Below are 21613 nucleotides of genomic sequence, written 5' to 3'. Positions count from 1 at the left end.
AGTATCTATTTTACAGAATTATTTTGGGGAATAAATGAGATAAGGATAAAGAAAACCTTTTTCCAAACCTTAAATCACCATGTAAATATGAGCAGCTGCTTCAACTGTTATATTTGCTATTATCAAACAATCAACAAGCATTTATGAAGGAATCATTATGTGCCAATTACTGTGGAAGACACTGGGGAAACAAAAGAACAAACAAAAAATGAAACAGCCCCTGCCCTTGAGGAGCTTACAGTCTATCATGAACAAGAACAAGCACAAAAATAAGTACACATGGAAAAAACATCAAAGAATAAATACAAATAGATACAAAGACACAGCCTGGAATCCCAGAAGACCTAGATTTAATTTCTCCCTCTGACACATATTGGTAAAGTTACTTAACCTCTATGTGCTCTATCTAGATAGCTCAAAGACTCTAAATTGCAGACAAGATTTCAGTCTGCAATGGTAGGAGTTCTCATCTGGGCATTACCTATAGGTATGAAATTACAGGTCCAATTCCAGGCCAGTTAAAGGCATTATAATTGTGGAAGAAGGCACTAGCAGTTAGAGCAGAAGAAGATTCATGTAAAAGATGGTACTTGAGCTGAATCTTAAGGAAAGGGATTGTGAAAGAAGATGGCTGAAACAAAATGCTTGGGAAAAAAAAGTGTACAAGGGCCATATGTAGCTAGCTACCCATGTGTTATCTATTGCTCTTTGGTGTCTCTAAAAACAAAACTCAGGACTATTTTCAGAAATGACAGTAAAGTACAATAAATCCAAGACAACTTCTAGTTTTAGTTATGAGTAGTGAGTTCTGACTATTGTTTTCTCTCAGTCTGCTGAAGTAATACCTATCACTTTTCTCTCTGAAACAACCATATTCTTGATCTTTTTCTGCTGCTTTCCTTAAAATCCTAAAATAAAGAATTAGAAATGAAGGACCTTAGCAATAAGAAGTAGGTGGGAGTCTGAAGACCTGAACTTTTATCCTGGTTTTACCATCAGCTAGTTTGTCTTTCTCTACCCACTTCTAAAATTACATAAGTTTACTATCTTAGAAAATACTTTTAGTTTACAGATAAGGAAACTGAGGCAGAAAATGGAGGAACTTAATTAAGATAGTGATGTAGCAGAGTCTAAGACTTTCCAAGTATTAGAATTCCACATCTAGTACTCTTTCCACCAGCCCACAATGATTCACAAGCTATAGTCCAGTATGCTTCCTTAAAAATTCCCTTACCTTTTGCTTTAGAATTGTTACTAAGTATCAATAACAACACAGAAGAATGGTGAGGGACAGGCAATTGGGATTAAGTGACTTGCCCAGGGTCATATAGCTAGGAAGTGTCTCAGATCACATATGAAGGCAGGACTTCCTGTCTCTGGGTCTGACTCTCAATTCATTTTAATTCCCTTTTGGTATGAAATTACAGGTCCAATTCCAAGTCAGTTAAAACCATTGTAATTGTGGGAGAAGGCTCTAGCAGTTAGAGAATAGGAAGGTTCGTTCTTTTATTAGAAATGTCAGTCTTTATAAGACATGGTATTTGAAAATAACTTATTTATATGAAGTATACTACATGATTCATAACTTTTTCAAATTCAAAAGCACACATTTTAATTTTTACACATTTAATTTGATTTTACTGAAATTTCAGCTATCTACTTAGCCAAGTTACATATGAGGTAAATTTCAATTAAAATAATAATACAACGATAAAGAGTAAATACATAACATTATTACATCCTCCTCACATCAAAAGTATAGATCTTCATGAGTAAAGGATGGAATATGAAAGAAAGTAACAATGCAATTTAAAAATAAATATTTGTGAAACATTTATAATCAGATTACATTAGGTAATAGGGCAAAAAGAATTGGCAAAATTTGCTTAATGACATGAGTGAAAGGCCAAATTTGAACCCAAGACCTCTTATCTCCAAGACTGTCTTCCCATATACTGAGACACCTAGCTGCTCCCCAGAATGCATTTTTTTTAAATTATTTCTCATTGTCTCTCTTATCCCTTTCTCTTCTGGTTTTACTATGGCCCTTCAAACATGAGGGAAGACACAGGGGGGAAAAATAGGGAAAACCAAGAAATGCTAACTATAAATGTATTGATGGCAGGGAGTGAGAGGAAGTAATTTTTTTTGTTTTATTTTAATTCAGTTAGCTTATTTATATTTTCCCCTAACTCTGCTTTTACCTAATAATATCTCATGTTTATAATGTTGAGGTGAATGTTGACTCCTTGCCCTCTGGATCTTTTAAGTTGGTTGCTTTGGAGAGTTTGTCTTTGGCCCTCCTTGTTTTTTCTCCACACTCTGTAATTTTGCAATCTCACCTACTCCTACTCTTTCACTTGATACTCAAATATTTGTCTTCAGCTCTGAAGGCTATTAAATGCTAAACCTACATTTCCAACTGCCTACAAACCAGTCTCCACCTCAATGACACATGCCTCACACACAATATGTGTAAAAGCTTTCAACTTCTATCTATGGTACCATTTATCCAAAATGCATTGCTTAGAACCTTGATTTACATTTAACCTTTTCAACACTCTCACTTCTCATATCCAATTAGTTACCAAGTCATGTCACTTCTATCATATCAAAATATCTCATATTCATCCTCTTCTTATTTCCACTGAGGTCTTCATCACCTTCCATCTTGGAAAATTCAGTGACTTTCTAAGTGTTCTCATAGTTTGTTAGATCATGAGCCAATAGCTCTGCTTGTCCTCAAGAAGCTGTGATAATGCCTTACGCTACTCTGGGAATTTTCTGCCATGACTTTTTTTCCCCTTTACAATGAAGTTCTTTAAAATAAACTTCAAGCAAAACAGACTTAGGTTCAACAGTAAAAAAATAATTTTTTTTAATTTTCTTTTTAAAAAGGACCTCTATTCCCATCTCCTATAACTCAGTCTTCACACTAAAACCAAAATAATCTTTCCTATTCATTTCTCCCTTCTCACCTCCACTTAGAATCCTCAGCATCCTTCAAGTTTTAATTTACTTCCTATGGGAAATCTTTCCTATTCTCCTTGTTTTTAGTATTCTCTTTCTCTTGAATTATTTTAATTAATCTGTATACATGTTATATCAGTCCAGTAAGATGGAAATTTCTTTTTTTTAAACCCTTACCTTCCCTCTTAGAATCAATACTATGTATTGGTTCCAAGGCAGAAGAGTAGTAAGGGCTAGGCAATGGAGGTTAAGTGACTTGCCTAGGATCACACAGCTAGGAAGTGTCTGAGGCCAGATGCAAACCCAGGACCTCCCATCTCTAGGCCAGACCCAATCCACTGAGCCACCCAGCTGCCCCAAGATGGAAACTTCTTGAGAGCAAGAACTACTTTTCATTTACTTTTGTATCTAGCATACCATCTTTCTATAATATTTGCTATATAAATTACTGGAGCATATAGTAATACATGTAATACATTTCCATACTGCTCTTTTAAGATCAAAGAATGCTTTAAAAAAAAAGAAATTTAATTGACTGTATATTTAACATCTGATCATATAACCCATCATCAAATATTTTGAGTACCTTCCTATTGCTTAATAATTTAGTTTCAAATTACATTGCCTAGAATTCCAATATAGCAATCATAACCTAGCATAACCCTACCTTCTTCGCGATCCTATTACATGTTTCTTATGTACAAACATTCTTTGCTACAGCTAATCTTAGATATTCTCTGCTCATGATCATGTTCCATTTGTCCCTACCATCATGCTTTTGTGCTTGGCAAAATATTTTTTTTCCTGCTGAATTACAACTCATCCCTTAAACTCCAAAGACTATCTCTTCCAAGAAGCTTTCTTTGACCTATTCTGTTAAAAATGATTTTCTCCCTTAACCTCATTTGGTACTTTCTTTTTTGAGCTAATGGATTATTCATGTATTACTATATCCCACATTTATCCTTGAATTATAGTTTTCACCCTACTGAAATGTAAGCTCCTTCTGGGCAGAGATGGATCTGATTTAAGCTTCACTATTTCCCTGGATACTTAGCAGAATTCTTCACATACAATAGGTGCTTAATAAATGTTGGATTAAACTGATTAGACACGCCTGAGAACAGAGCAAATTCATTATGTAGACAGAACCATATCACACATGATCTATACATAATGCATATTTGTATCCGATGTACAGGAATCTATTGCTTTCATAAGCAAATACTTATAGGGACACAAGTTGTATGGACAACATGAGAATTTCTTTTGCTTAACTATGAATATTTGTTATGAAGGTTTTCTTCTTTCTTTTTTCTTTTTCTTTGGTATTATTGTTCACTTAGAGGAGGATAAAGACTTAAATAAAGGATGTGGGAGGAAAAGATGATAAGAGCATATAAGAAAAAAGAAATTAAAGGGACCACAAGTCTCTAAAATCTAAGTTAGATTTTGCATTTATTAGTATTTCTCCAAGATGACTACTGAACTACCTCCTTTAGTCCAATAACAGCACACATTTTTAAAGTACATTTTAGTTTGGAAACGGCCATGCAAGTATTGTTATTCCCATTTCACCAGTGAGGAAATTATAGCCAAAAGAAGAAAAAATGGTTTGCCTACAGTCACAAAGTTAGTAAATGGCAGAGGACAGAGCTCAGGTCTCCTAACTCTAGGTTCATAAATCTTTCCATTCTGCTCTGAACCTTTTTAAAATAATGTCTTTTGTTTTTCACATCAGTTATTTCTGGAAATAACTTCCTTTTCTTCCCCTCTAAATTGAACACACCCTGGTAACAAAGAAAGGGCATTAAGCAAGGAGCACTTCATACTAGAATTGTAGCTGACCAAACATGCAGCTTTCTGACCTAAGAACCTTCTTCTGCTTCTCTGTAGAGGAAGAATTTTGCATTATCTTTTCTTTGGGATTATTACTAGATTTTCAGGTTTTTAAAGTTACTCAAAGTGATTTTTCATTTATGTTGTTATTGTCATTATATGTTATTCACATGTGCCTATCATATGTAACATACATAAATAACTGGATTGTTCTTTTGGTTCCACTTATTTTGCTTTACATCAATTTGTACAAATCTTTCTTCATATCTATAATTTCTTACTGCATAATAATATTTCATTGAATTTGTGTATCATAATTTTGTACTTAGTCACCAGCTGATGACTACACTTTAATTTTCTAATCTTTGCTACAACAAAAGTATTATAAATATTTTATGTGTATATATGAATGTACATACATATACACCTATGTATGTATATACACATATAAATGTGTATTATACACATATTATATATACATACTTGATTAGATATAGACATAGATGATGTGATATTGATATCAATATAGAGATGTAGATATAGATATCTTTATATCCTTGACTTCCTTTGGTATATGGCCCAGAGCTGAATGATGGAGCCAAAAAATATAGACAGTTTGGTCACTTGTCACTTTTGTTGCATAATTATAAATTGATATCAGAATGATTAGATCATAGCTGTATTGAAAGGGAATAAGTGTGTCTATCTTCCCTTACCCTCTCCAACATTGACCATGGGTTGGGGTTTTTTTTGTCATTTTTGTAAATTTTCAGGATATGAGACAAATCCTCAGAGTTGTTTTAATTTGCATTCCTCTATTAGTGATTTGAAACATATTTCCACATGATTATTTACTGTTTGCAATTCTTTTGAAATCAGTTGGTTTTTGACCACTTATTTATTGGTGAATTGCTCCCAGTTATATATTTGAACAATTCCATATGCATTTTGAGATTAACATATATTTTATCAATGATATTTGATACAAGTATTTTCCCACTTCATTTTTTCTCTTAATTCTATCTTCATTAATTTTTTTGTACAGAAAGTTTTTAAAAATTTCTTATAACTAAAATTATTTATTCTTTTATGATCACCTTTCTCTCTATAACCATAGTTGAAAAAGTTAGCCCTTTCTATTCCCTAATTTTTATGATGTGATTTTTTAAATATCCAGGTCACATTTTTTTGGAACTTATTGTGGTATTTGGTACAAGATTTTGGTCTAAACTTAACGTTGCCAAACTGCACTTCATTTTTCCCAGTGGTTTCTTGTCAAATAGGGAGTCCTCTCCCTAGTAATTTATGTTCTTGGCTTGATCAAACCCTGGACTATTCTTTTCCATTGCTTCTGTTTCTTGCATATGTAGTCTGTTCCACTGATCTATCATTCTATTTTTAAAACAGTAACAAATATTTCTGATAACCAATCCTGTATAAGACATTTCAAAATGAGGTAATGCTATGCTCCCCTATATTCCTACTTTTGAAATTATTTTCCCTGGAGATTCTACTTTTTTTCCCTCCAAATGAATCTTGGTTTGTCAGTGGTCTCGAGTACATGAACTACTTGAGGGGTAAGGAAGAAGTATTCCTGGAAGGCACCCAAATGAACCCCAATATAGATAAAAGGCAATTGATATATAAGAAAAATATATTAAATTTCTAATATACTATAGTCTTCATAAGAACTTAAATGTCAAGCTATCTTAGCCCAGTGACATTCAATCCATTTATTCATTCAACAAGCAATCACTAACTAGCCAATGTGTGTCAAATGATGTACTAGACTCTAAGAAATAAAATAAAAGTAACATATGCCCTGAAGCTTATATTCTTATAGGGGGAAACAACATGTATACATATAAGTATAATAATAGGTAATCAAAGGAAACTGATGAGCTGCAAGAATGGTAGCTTCTTTTCATGAAGTACATCTAAAAAGTTTGAACAATTTTAATAGACTGTTAGATGATAAAGTTTTCTATAACCATAAAGTAAGGAAATATAAAATGTTCTACATTATCAAGATTTTGGCAATAAACTCTAAGCCCTCTGTCTGCCTAATGGACAATTCTACCAGGATGCCCTGTAGGTATCTCAAACTTAACATATCCAACCAGAATTCATTATCTTCCCCAATAAACCCATTTGTCAAACTTCCCACCTCCTATCAAGGGCACTATCCTTCCTCCAGAAGTGGTCCTTTGTGGGCTTCAGATTCATCAGCTATAAAGTTAGGTTACAAGACTAGGTATTCTCCCAGGTCATTTCCAACTCTAGATCCATGATCCAAATACCAATGACAACTCGTATTTAAAGAGCACTCCTAAGGTTTGCAAAGTCCTTTTCTCACAACAACCCTGTGAGGTAGTAGGCCAAATGTTAATATCTTGACTTAAAAAAAAAAAGGAAACAGAGGCTCCAAGAGATTAAGCAATTTGCCTATTTGAATCAGGGCCTTTATCCAGTTCTCTTTCTCCTGCAACAAAAGAAGGGCTATTACATCATTCTTGAAGACTTAAGGCATTGCCAGTTACTGTATAGTGAGGCACAGTTGGCAAGATGAAACAGCTCATATACCAGTAGTAGGGTGAAAGGAAAGTGTGCTTGTTGAGGAGCTGAGAGCCCTGGGTTCTTTACTATTTCCACCAGGCCAGCTCCTAGGTTAGCAGGACTATGACTGTTTAAGGTCCCCAGAAGATAGCCTGGTTGGGTGGAAGAGGAAATGGGAGGGGGAAAGTCCCAGTGTAGGTCAACCTTAAGAATGCAGTCAATAGGCTAATGAGTGGGAGAGGGCCAGAGGTGGAAAGCTCTGTGGAATATAAAATGTCATGTTCTGAGAGGGGTGCATATAGGAAGAAAGACCCAGGTTTCAAATTGTAAGGCTAAATCTCTAAATGAACATCCTAATGCAAAGACCAACAACATGGAAATAGGTTTTGATCAAGGACACATGTAATACCCAATGAACTTGTGCATCAGCTACAGGAAGGGTGGGGGAAGGGGAGGGAGGGAAAGAATATGATTCTTGTAACCAAGAAATAATGTTCTAAATTGACTCAATAAATTAAAAAAAAATTAAAGCTTTCAAAAAAAATTTTAAGGCTACAGTAGCAGATAACAAATTAAGGGGTCAAGTGGGGCAGTGAGAGAGAGATTCAACTAGTTGCCATTAAGGATTACAATTTTAAATCAAACTGTTCTCAGCCAGATTCCACCCTCCAGCCTTTTCCAAATATCCCTCAAACAGAGAACTCCCTTTGTATCCACCATCTTAGTTTCCCTACTGAAAAATCCAGTGAATAAGCAAGCTCTAACTTTGCTACTTGCCACCTGGCAAGTCATTTAATCTAGGAGGACAGGAAAATAGGGAAGTTGGACTAGGAAAATCTCTAAGGTCTTTTCTAACTGAAAATTCTGTGATTCAGCTAACCATTCATTCCACATGTGTAGGGTTGTAACTGTGCCCAAGAGTTTAACAGGATGGCCCCATTTAAATAAGTGCATTAAATAATAAGTAATTGATTGGCTTTATTTGAAATGCTGATTTCCTTCCTCTGGAAAAAAGTCTTTCTCACCACCACACATACCAATGAAAAGAACATTTAAAGGTCCACAGCTAATCATTAACATCTTTAACACTAATTGTGCCTTCATTCTTAGGTGATATGTATCATTTTGAATGAAAACACACTGCACTATTTATTTTGCCTTAAAGCGCATTTCAATTAATTAATCTTGGCAAGCTTCCCAACTAGACTAATGATGGAAGTATATGCCCTATACCACTTCAACAGATGTAATGAAAACCTTAATTAAAAAAAAAAAACTTGGATGTAATACGCCTTTTTGTTTCTTGGGGAAGGCCAGGTAAAAATGCATGAGGTCACACAAAACTGAAAGAAAGAACTGCTCTGGTTCTTTGCAAGACTTTTTTTTTAATCTATCCTCAAAACAGATGGAAGATTTTAAGAGTCTTTGTTCTGGCCAGGGAAACAGGCTGAGAATGAATGTGAAAATAAAAAATCAGGATAGAAGCCATATCTGAAAGAGAAAGATAGTGAATGATCATTAAATGAAAATTAAACAATAAACCACTCTTTTTCTAGTTACAAATGATATGGCTATTATCTAAAAAGGAATTGTACATTTGTAGGCTACATAAATAATTATTAGCTTGTTCCTTTTCAAAGCTATTAAATTAATTTTTCTGTCCTTCATATTTAGGGATCAGTGATCCTGATAATATGATTTCTTAGAGTTGTATTAACCGTCCAAATAAAGGAAATTACCTATTTGAACATAAGCCCTGAGTTAGAAAAACAGTTGAAGCAATTAAAAATCAACTAAGGTCAAAGCATATGAACAGGCAGTTCTCAAGGGAAAAAACTGAAGCTTATCTTTAGCCATATTAAAAAAATCCAAATAACTAATCAGAGAAATTCAAATTAAAGCAACTAGACTGGAAAAGGTATTTTGGTTTTGTCTCTGTTTGGGTTTTTTTACTTTTTAAAAATTCCTTTTAAAATATTTATCTGTTTTACAAGTATTTATTATCTCTCCCTCCCAATTAAAGAATTAAAAAAGAAAAAGAAAACTCTCATAATGAATATGCAAAACCCAGAGAAACAAATTCTCACAATGGAGAGGTCCAAAAATAATCTGTTCTGTTCTGTATTTTAAATGCATCCCTTCTTTAGGAGAAGATAAGCAGAAAATTTCCTCTTCAGTTCTCTGTATTCATGGCTTAGTATTATATTGAGAAGAGTTTCTAAAGTCTTTCAGAGTTGTATTTCTTTATAATGTCATTATATAAGTTGTTCTCCTAGCTCTGTTCACTTCTCTCTCTGCATCAGTTCAGAGAGGTCTCTCCAGTTTCCTATGAAACTGATCAGTTTTTGTCATTTGTTATTGCATAATAATATTCGTATAATTCTTGAATAATTTGTTTAACCATTCCCTATAGAATTCCCCCAAGTTTACATTTTGGAGTTATTAGGAACAGAGCTGCTATAAATATTTTGTAAATATACATAGGTCCTTTTTCTATTGAACTACTTATGAACAATTAATATTTTACTAATTATTTAAATATGTATTTATTTCTATAAAAATGTTTTATGTATAGATTCATATAGCTCCTAAATGTCTTATGAGGGATATGCTCTCAAATATGTTATTACATCTGTAGTGATTTTGAACAGAATTTCTCTTACTTGCTCTTCCTGCTGAGTTTTGTTAGTACTGTAAAGGAAAGCTAATGATATATGTGGATTTATTTATACACTCCAACTTTGTTGAGGTTACTGTTTAAATTCATTTTTTGGTTGTCTCTTTAGGATTTAAAGTAAGTCCTATCTTCAAAAAGAATTTGAAAATACTTTGATATTGTCCCCTCTTTGCCTTACCTTATTACTATGCTAGCTGTAGACAAAATAGACAAAGAGGAAAATGACAAATTTTCTATAGGACTGGAGGAAAACAGATAACTAATATACTTAATGATAGAGCTACAAATTGTTTAAGTCATTCTAGAAAATAATTTCTAACAATACCATCCAAAGTTACTAAACTATTTCTGCCCTTAGTAGTGATAGCCCAAAGAGATTAAGGAACAGAGAAAAGGACCAATACAAACAAAAATATCCAAGGAAGTTCTTTTTTCATAAGGTAGAAAAGAACTAGAAACAAAGGGAATGCCCATCAATTTGGGAGTAGCTGGATAAATTATGATACAAGGATATAATGGAATTCTATTGTGCCATAAGAAGTGCTGAAGGAGGGAGTTGCAGATAAATCAGAAAAGATTTGTATGAACTGATATAAAGTGGAGTGAACAGACCCGGAATAATAATATTAGGACAACATCATAAAGACAAATATCAAAGACTTAGGAACTCTAAACAGCATCAACCATGATACCAGAGGATGGATAACAAAGAATGTTATTTCTCAACAAAGAAGTGATAGATTAACATTAGAGTGAAAAGCACATCTTTAGATGTGGCCATTATAGAAATTTGTTTTGCTTGACTATATCTGCTTTTAACAAGAATTTTGGTACAATAATTTTTATGAGAAAACCCAAATTTTGAGATAAAAGTGCACAGAACTAATTTCTGCTTGGACAGGAATATTTTTCTAGCAAAAACTACTAGTGATTTGAATGGTTCTTTAAGGGTTTTTCCACCTAGACAAGAGTCTGGTCACCACAGATGAACCTTTCTAGAATTCTCAAGGTTTCTACATACAGGCTAACAAATGTAGTTGAAAATATCAATGTAGTCAGTCAGTCAGTCAGTGTTTCCAAACTTATTTCCCTCAAAGTCTATCTCATATGTTTACAGGGTCTACTATTCCCAACTAGCTATACTAGTGTCACTACTCCCTTCAAAAATTCCTTTGTATTTACTTTGAATATACTTTGTAGGGAAGCCAGATAGCATAATGGATAGGAAGACTTGGAATTTGAATACTGCCTCTGACACTATGTCAGAGTAAAGTCCCTTCTCAGCCTCAATATCTTGGTTTGAAAAATGGAGTTAATAAGGGCTGTGAGAATCAAATGAGATAATACATGTAAAGGGATTTGCAAACCTTAAAGCACCAAATAAGTGTAAGCTATTATTATTTTTTCTATTATTCAATAATCTCTTTGAGGGGAAGAACTGTATAATTTTTGTCTTTGTATCCCCAGAGTCTAGCATATAATACATTAAAGAGGGCTTACGGATTTATTGATTGCTGTTTATACACCTGACAAGTGTATACAAAATAACCATTTTGTTTATTTGTTTTAGGTGATTAGGGTAGATTACCTAAGGTAGGCTTCTGGGGTAGCAACCCATGTTTTCCTTGAGAATGTCTGTTCTGGTCATCATTGTAGATGTTTATGTATACTGTTTACATACTATATATGTTTAGTGTCTGGAAATCACTCATCCTCTTAACAATCCCAGATCATTAGATGCACTGTAAACAACAAAGGGTTTGGGATCATTAAAGCTGGAAAATACCTTAGAGACCACCTAGTCCAAATTCATTTTACAGATAAGCAAAATGAGACTAAGGCTCATTGGTTTGCCCAGCATGATGTCAGTAATCAATGGCAGGCCTGATCTGCAAACCCAAGAGCATCATTTGACTCCAAATCCATCATTTTTTCTCTGGTACCATATTTCCTCCCCCAGCAGCAAGTGACCAGTACAAAATTCAACCTCAGACCATCTGATACATACTGATTTTAACAAGAATTTTGTTATAAGAATTTTTATGAAAAAACCCAAACTTTAAGATAAAGATGCACAGAACTAATTTCTGCTTGGACAGGAATATGATATATACATACTGGTTCATATAAATATAATTGAAAATCTCCACATAGTCAATGTTTCCAAATGTGTTTCCCTCAAAGACTGTCTCCTGATTGTGAGTCATTAGTCTCTATCTAAAATCTAGGGCTCTTTCCACAACACCCTGTTGCCTTCCTACAGCATGGTACCTACCTTTAACCAGCCTAACAGTGGAAAGAACAATAGACCAGGAATCAGTTTAGTCCCAGGGCTACAACTGCCTTACTCTTTAACCTTGAAGATATCACTTAATCTTGATAAAATGAATAAGGATGAAATGATTTTTGAAAAATACAAGGTGCCATACAATAGATATCATTCTTATAACATATTGGCTGCCTTCCAGGTCTTCATTACATGAGATCTTGTCCAGCTGTGTGAGATGAATTCTGGCTGGGCTACAACATTGATTCACCCCCAAATATGTAAACATACAACCAAGACTCAAAAATGACATTTGTTGACTTACTAGATACCTGATTTGGCCCTAAATCAAGTCACTAAGTAAACAAGAAGAAATGTTCCTGAGTGAGGAAAAATGAAAAAACTTCCTTGGGAGGAGAAACATTCTTTAGGCTGGCAGCACAGAGGTCAGTGGTAGCTGGGAGAGGCAGGCATGAATGTGAGTCACTAGTATCTAAATGTCAATGACAAAACCCAAGTTCCTGTGGAATCTTTCTAGCCTCACTGTGGAGTTATTGGACAGGGTCCATGTTATTTTAAAGGGGCTCTGGGATTCTACTTTGTATCCAAACTAATTGCCTGGAATCCAACTTGTACTCACCTAGTCTTGCCTGGTATCACTATAGGCAAAAGCCAGTGATTCATTATGCCCTGGTGTGCAGGAAGTTGTGCCATATGAATAAAAAATATTTTCCAAGTGAGTTCAGAAACATTTGCCATAGAGGAAATACAAAAATGATTTCTCAAAATGGCAGGATATAGATGTGAAAACCAGTGGAAGGAAAAGACAAAAGGAGGAAAGAAATTGAAGTTGGAGGAGGAAGAATGACTGATAAAGGAAGGGAAAGAGAAAAAATTAAGAGTTTTGTGATGGGAATTGAAATGTGTTTTCCTCCTTTCATTTTTCAAAAAACATTTTGGAGAGTTAGTTTTGCTTTGTTTCCCCTCCCCCCCAAAAATTTAAACATAAAAATATTGTTCTTATTTACAAAATCTTGTGTTAGGAACTGGATAATAAAATAATCTTAAGCCTCAAGGAGTTTATAATCTGATAATGTAGAGAATGTCCTCAAGTAAGTATAATAAAAAGGTATGCTGTGACAAGGGAAAAGGAATGACCCAGAAGAACTCCCCTAGGACAATCTAAGGAGGGAGCAATCCCTTTCAACTAAGAGAAGAGTTGGCCCTTATTTTGGGTTCTGAAAGAAAGACATTTCAGCATATGAAGGTAGGGAAAGAGGAATCCACTCCAGACCTGGGATATAATGTGAGTGAACTTTTTAGCCCACTGAGGTCAAGTCATTGAGGAATTCTTTATCATATTTTTTATTCTTCTTATTCATCTGAAAGAAGAGGTTGAGTAGTATAGTGAATAGATTAATAGAGATACAGTCAGAGGGACTAAATTTACTGACCCTCTTGACTTTAGGCAAGTCGCTAAAGCTCTCCAGATTTGAATTTCTCCATCTGCAAAATAATAAGTTTGAACTATATAGACTCCAGAATTAATTTCCAGCTTTAAATCTATGATCCTATGAAATAAGAAGGAAATAAATATTTGAGTAACTACTTATGATCATAGACCCTGTATGACTTTTACTTTACCCAAAATCATTTCTAATGCCTGCATTGTATTATGAGTTTAATCAGAAACTTATCTTTCCAAAGGCAAAATGGCAAAGTAGAAAGAAAGCTACCAGTGGAATCAAGGGGTCCTGGATCTGACATAAAAGGGCCAGGTCCTGCTCCTGATTCTTACTATCTGTGTGAACCTGGGCAAGGTACTTAATTTTTTTCAGCCTTGAAAAATTGGGATGATAATAATAGCATCTACTTCATAGAGTTGTTGTAATATCAAGTGAAATAATTATATGTATTTGAGCAGGATTATCTCATCTTAAAGAGACACAAAATAGCTTTTAAAGTGGAGGAGAAAACAGGAGAATGCTATTGAACTTTATTAAATCAGTTATTGAATTTTACTCTTATCAAAACTGACTAAAAAGGGAATAACATACACACTCAGATGGGTTTACAAATCTATCTTACTCTATAGCAAAGTAGATTGCAGGGAGAGAGAAGGGTGACTGAAAAAATAGGAGAGAGGATTAGGGGACATAGTAATCAAAAGCAAAACATTTGTGAGTAGGGAAAGGCTGAAAGGAGAAATAGAGACAGAGAGACAGAGATAGAGGCAGAGAAGAAAAAATGGGAAAATAAGTTGAAGGGAAACACTCAGTAATTATAACTATAAATGTTAAGGGGATGAACTCACCCATAAAATTGAAGCAGATGGTGTGAATTAAAAAACAGAATCCTACAATATGCTATTTACAAGAAACACATTTGAAGTAGGAAGACATACACAGAGTAAATAAATGGAGCTGGAGCGGAATCCATTATGCTTCAGCTGAAGTAGGAAAAAAAAAAAGAGCAAGGGTAGCAATCATGCCCTCAGACAAAGCCCAAGCAAAAACAAAAGTATATCTAATTAAGAGATAAGCAAGGAAACTACATCTTGCTAAAATGTACCATAGTCAATGAAGTAATATAAGCACTAAGCATATAATCATATAAGTACTATGCATGAAATGGCATAGCATCCAAATTCTAAAAGGAAAAATTAAATGTTATAGCAGAAAAGAGACAATAAAATTATTCTACTGGAGATCCTTGATTTTTCTCTCTCAGAACTAGATAAATCTAACCAAAAAATAAGCAAGAAAGAAGTTAAGAAAATGAAGAGAATTTTAGAAAAGTTAGATATGAGAAATAATAGAGAAAATTTATTGGAAATAGAAAAGAATATACCTTTTTCTCCATGGCAAATGGTACATATCCAAATGACTTTTCAAATAACTAAACTATCCTATCATTTGCCAAGATAGTGTCTATGGAATAAATAGGAGTTCTTAACACTTATTGTATGTCTGGGACACTTTAAGAGTCTGGTGAGATCTATGGAGCTGTTTCTTGGTAGAACATTTTTAAATGCATAAAATATATTATATAGAATTATAGAGGAAACCAGTTATAATGAAATTGCTATCAAAATAATAATTCTTAATATAAGTTTGTAGATCCAAATTTAAAATCTCTAATTTAAAGAGAATATTAAATTTGTACTTAGTTAATTTTGGTTAAAGCTTAACTTTGTTCATCTCACCTGTGAGTCTTTAAGCAGTTCACTTTCTATTTCTGAGCCTTTGTTTCTTGGTCTATAAAATAAGGAATTAGACCTGATGATATTTAGGTTTCTGCAATTCTAAACCCTATGATTCTTTTTTTTTTTTTAAACCCTTACCTTCCATCTTGGAGTCAATACTGTGTATTGGCTCCAAGGCAGAAGAGTGGTAAGGGCTAGGCAATGGGGGTCAAGTGACTTGCCCAGGGTCACACAGCTAGGAAGTGGCTGAGGCCAGATTTGAACCTAGGACCTCCCATCTCTAGGACTGGCTCTTAATTCACTGAGCTACCCAGCTGCCCCCCCTATGATTCTTTAAGTAAGTTTCCTTCAATGTCTTAATATTAATGCTGCTTCCAGTTAACTCTGAAAGGATGGCACCAATTCCTTTGAAAATGCTGTAGTTAGTGTGTATCTGCTTTCTGACCAGTATGTTGTTCTTTTCTCCCTTGTTGTTCAGCTATATCAGTAGTGCCCTCTTGACTTTTTATGACACCATTTAGGATTTTCTTGACAAAGGTAATGGAATGATTTTCCATTTTCTTCTATAGCTCATTTTACAGATGAAGAAACTGAGGTAAACAGGGTTAAGTGCCTTGCCTCAGGTCACACAGTTAGTAAGGGTCTGAGGCCAGAATTAAACTCAGGAAGATAAGTCTGACTCCAGGTCCAGTACTCTAACCATTGTACCACCTCGCTGCCCTTTTCTTCCTCAAATACCTTATAAAATCAGTTTCTCACATGTGAGAGCATGCCATATTTTATATAGTTCTGACTAAATAGTAGCAATTTGCAAATACCACCATGAAAGGAATATTTATCCAGAATTATGAGGATGTCTAAAAACTCTAATGCTCTATCATGTTCGGATCTAGGCATCTTGATTTAGGAAAAATATTTACAAGCCAAAAGGCTTCAAGAAGAGACATGAATGGTATAGAAGATCATCTAATTAAGCAACTTCCATTTATATTCAGAATTCTGTCTCTATATAACTTTATATAATGTATTAATTAGAATATTGAACCCTTAGACTTTATCCCCCAGAAGTTCTTCTGTATTTCCCAGAATTCTTCTCCGCTCTCTACCACAATGAGCAAGGGTAGCAATCATGCCCTCAGACAAAGCCCAAGCAAAAACAAAAGTATATAACACACTTATATAACTTTCTGTTGCTCCTCCCTCTTCCTCTTCTACCTCCAGATCACCATCAAGTCAGCTAGCTCCTTCTTAACTCTAGTTTTATTTTAATCAATTTTATAAATATAACACTTGAGTTATTGTATAATAATTTTAATTCTCACAAATCTCTGCATGTAATCCTAATAAATTTTGTGATAAGTTGTAAGGAATAGTCATAGTTATTAGTTTATTGAAATAACTGTATATGGGAATAAATAATCAATAACTCTGTTAAGAGAACATGCCTTGAAATGCCTTTGTAAAATACCTTTAACAAGGAAGCTCTGGTACATGTCTTTAATGTCTTGGAATATATCCAGACTCTTAAGACTGTGGTATCTTGTTTAGCTTTGGAACTATGAAATAACCCTGGCAACTTTTATCATTTATAGTATAGAAAGATATATGATCCCTCCCCCCCCCCATAAGAAAATGAAGAAAATAGCCTGACCTTCTGAAAGAAAGAAACCTTCTAGAAGGGGAAACTTTGGGTTTACCCTGAGAAGAAATATTCTGCTGATCACCTCACTTTTTTGTAGGGAGTTTGTATAATCTGACTTTCTTGTATAATGTGCAAAAACCAATCATTTCCTCATTTCAGGGTCTTAGACCATAGTATTGGGTGTGTCTAGACCCTGGCACTATGACTTACTTATCTAACAATAAATGTCAATTTGGCTTGGATTATCTAACAATAAATGTCAATTGCTTTCCAGTATTTGTTTTTCTTTTACAACAGTGAATGACTTTGAGTCTGTATTATGTGAAGATCAGTCAAAAGAACTGGAGTGTTTAGCTGTATATTCTTTTCCCTTACATGCATAAAGAATGTAAGTTCCTTGAAAACATAGACTCATTTTTGTCTCTGAATCCCTGTGCCTAGCATAGTTTCTTACACAACTCAATGATTATTTACTGGTTAATTGGAGAAGAGAAGACTAATGTGTGTATATATATATATATATACATATACATATATATATATATGTATACATGTTTTTAACTTTATAAAGGACTGTCATATAGAAAAGGAATTAGACTTGTTCTTTTGACCAAATTGGTTAGAACCAGGAATCAGTCAAGTCAATAAGAATGTATTAAGCACCTATTATTTGCCAGTCATAATGCTAGAACAATGGATGGAAATTATAAACAGGGAAATTTAGGTCTTGTGTATGTGAACACTTTTTGACAACTAGAGGTACAGCTTTTGGAAGTAGCAAATTCTTTCTCCTTGAAAGTCATCAAAGAGAGGTGGGATTCTTGTCAAATGTATTATGCTCTAGCTTCTTTTTTTCAGGTATGAGATGAATAAAATGATTGAAGAGGATCTTTCAACTCTAAAATTCTATGATCCTTTGTTGCACATAAGAAGGATCAAGCTGAAATTAAAAACCATTTTGTGCCTGCAAAAGGGGAGAACCACCATTAAGATAACATATGTAGGTCTCTCCAGGGTTTTCAACATCCAAGGTCTCTTGTTGATGTGTCTTCCATAATATCAAGGTCTTTCCAAAACAACAAATGGGTTGACATCTTCATGTATCTATGGATTGTAATGAAGTTCACATCCCTCCTAACAAAAAATCCTCTTATTGGTTTCATTAGTAAGCACGATTATGCATGAAAATGGGGATGGAGGGAAGAAGATGGGGCTGATCAACCTCTTGCAAGAAAAGTGTTTAGGAAGGCCACTGTCAATAACTATCCAGGAAGGAAGTTTTTAAATTAACTGAGACAATTAAACTGCTCATTTAGCAGCCATTCTTTGAATAATCTCCTATTTTGGAGTCAGACCTAGTGAATGTAGGTTCTGCTGAGTTCGAGTCAGAACTGCAAGTTGTTTTCTGTCTGCAGACCACAAAGCCATCCAACATCCTTCAATGATGTCCATTTTAAGAGGAATTAAAAGGAGAAGATGAAACATCAAAAGTGGCCACTGAAAAATTGAAGAATATCTATCTTTGTAGAGCAAGGATTCTTAACCTAAGATAGATTTCAGGGGCAGTGGGGAGAGCCTGTGAATTTGAATAGGAAAAAGTTGTATCTTTTATTTTACTATTTATTGGTTTCCATTGTAATCTTATATATCTTATTCTCTCCATCTAACAACTTTATTCTGAGAAGAGAGTCCAGAGATTTCACTGCCAAAGTTTTCACTTCTATCACAAAAAATGTTAAGAGCTCCTGTACTAGAGGAACTACAGAATGATAGGAGGTATTTATACTCCCAGATATAGGTATAGATTTCCAGGAGTTAGACCATGAAGAACTCACTCTATTCTGGGTACATGAACAAGCAATTAATTGTTCCATAGTTTTCTTAACAAATAGTCAAATACTCAAATACCAACGTGGCTTCTTTCAACAATCAACAAGCACTTATTATGTTCCAGAGGCTTAAAATCTGTGTGCCCTTACAACAATCACTTGCTCTCTCTGGTTTTCAGTGTCCTCATCTATAAAATGAGAGGATGGACTACATGACTTCTAAGGACCCTTCTTCCTCTAAATCTCGTGATCATAAAGGGTAGGGAAAACCAAGAAGACATGTTTAGTCCATTTTTTCTTAACCCCCAAGAATTTCTAAAAATATAAGATGTTTGGAAGAAGAATGGAAAACGAAAGAAGAAAATAAGCATTTATTAAGCGGCTCCTATGTGCTAGGCACTGTTCTTAGAGCTCTGAAAATGTTATCTCATTTGATCTTCAGAAAAACCCAGGAATGCAGGGCTGTTATTAACCCCATTTTACAGGTGACAAAACTGAGACAGAGGTTAAGGGACTTGTCCAGTGATAGAATAGAAAGTGCCTTGAACTATCGAAGAGAGTCAAACTTAGGGACATGTAACAGGTGTGTGAAAGTAACCTACTTTCAATTTAAAAAAAAGAATGCTGATATTCATCTTAACCACTTCAACAGACAAAAAGGCAAAGTGGACAGAGGAGCAGCCTTGAAGTCAGGAAAACATGATTTGAAGCCCTGCTTTTGACATACACTAGTAAAAACCATGAGAAAGCCAATACAGTGACCAACCATGATTCTGGAGAACCAAGGATGAAGCATGCTCTCCACCCTGGCAGAGAGGTAATGGGCTCAGAGTGCAGAATGAGTCATATATTCTTTGGACATGGTTAATGAGAGAATTGGTTTTGCTTGACCATGCATATGTGTTCCAAGAGCTTTTTTTTTTTCCTGACCCCACCCCAATGGGAGAGGAGGAAGGGTGAAAGTGAAGATAAAAGGAAGAAAATATTTTTTTTGTTAAAAGAAAAAAATACTAAATTAACAAAATGAAAATCATTTAACCTCTCAGGTAACTCTCTAAACTCCAGATGAGTTGCCCAATTGCATCAATGGAGGGAATTTTAATAGTGGGATTCCCCTACACAGAAAAAGATCACAGATCCCAACCCTAACCACTACCTCCCAGAATCGTGGAAGAAAAGAGCTTCGTTGACATTAAAACCATAAAAATATGAGTCTCTATCTTTATCTTTAGTCTACAAAGAACAGAAGTGAAGGGGCAGCAGCTTGACCTGGAGAGTGGAAAATAGGGTCAACTAGTGCCAGCAGAAACATAATCCCAAGAGCCAGAACCTATAAGAATAGCCTTTGAGCTAAAATGGAAGTGCTGACAAAGAATGCCTCTTTTTTTTTCCCTTGAACTTGTGCCAAGCAAACTGGGCAACATGAAATTACTTTTTTTCTAAATTAGCACTGTCTAGAACTTGTCCCTCAAGATTCCCTCACGTGATTTTAAGATTGAGGCATGCATGTGAACCATCAGAGGCACTGGATAGCAATGAGGAAGGATGTAAAAAAGGTGCCAAAAAAGAAAGGAAGTATGGAGGAAAGGCAAAGACCCAGAGGCCTGGTTTTTTTGGATAGAGAAACTTTCATCTTCTGATTGTTAGCAAGACAGCTCTATGGATGACAGAAGAGGTTAAACCATCTCTCATTTCTTCACCAGCTGAGGCTTTGCCCTCTTGAAAGAGAATCCACAAAAGAAGACTGGAAATAAAGTTAAAAATCCTCCCAATTAGGGGGCAGCTGGGTAGCTCAGGGGATTGAGAGCCAGGCCTAGAGATGGGAGGTCCTAGGTTCAAATTTGGCCTCAGATACTTCCCAGCTGTGTGACCCTGAGCAAGTCACTTGACCCTCATTGCCTAGCCCTTACCACTCTTCTGCCTTGGCCAATACACAGTATTGATTCCAAGACAGAAGGCAAGGGTTTTAATAAAAAAAAAATCCTCCCAATTAAAAAAAAACTGCCCCAGTCCATTATATAATGCTTTCAGATATGACATTCAGTATCAAATGGTTTGGAGGGCATTTTTGTGTAATATTCTTATGGCAACTGGGATCTCTATTCAGAAAACTAATTAAATACTTCTGATGCTTAATGAAAGTCAACAAAAGGGGGGTGGGGATGAGCAAGGGTTCTTGGAGCCTTGCCTAGGATCAGAGTAATTTATAAACCTTGATGTATCTCCAATTCTTCTATCCTACAGGCAGAACTGCACACAGCAGCAAACACTGCTATGGTGTGAAATCCTCTTGTTGAAAAAGGCAATCTAAGTTTTCCTATTTAGAAACCAAAGTACATTAAAATGTTATTTACTTGGTTATTTTCCATAGGTAGCATATATAACAAGCCAAGTGATTGGGAATTAATTACATGGAGTGATAGCTTCGGAAAAGTGAGAAATACAGGAAGCTTAGGAAGGAAGAAAAAGAAGAGATGATAGGGGAAAAGGAGGGGAGAAGCAGGGAAAAGAAGAGAGGTGGGAAGTAGAGAGGAGAAAAGAAAAATAAGGAGATATGAGAAGAGAAAAGAAGGGGAAAGGAGGAGAGAAGAAAGTAAAGGAGGTAAGAAAAGAGAAGGGGAGAGGAAAA

General features: G+C 34.8%; 1 protein-coding gene across 1 annotated transcript in view; it reads right to left on the bottom strand.

Moving 5' to 3' along the window:
• Window positions 1-21613, bottom strand: part of THSD4 (thrombospondin type 1 domain containing 4) — a 995684-nt gene that overhangs the window by 789947 nt on the left and 184124 nt on the right. The window lies entirely within an intron of this gene.

This window comes from Monodelphis domestica, chromosome 1 (genome assembly GCF_027887165.1).
Source record: "Monodelphis domestica isolate mMonDom1 chromosome 1, mMonDom1.pri, whole genome shotgun sequence".
NCBI lineage: Eukaryota > Metazoa > Chordata > Mammalia > Didelphimorphia > Didelphidae > Monodelphis > Monodelphis domestica.
The sequence above is the reverse complement of the archived record's forward strand: the minus strand, read 5'-3'. Positions and strand labels throughout refer to the sequence as shown.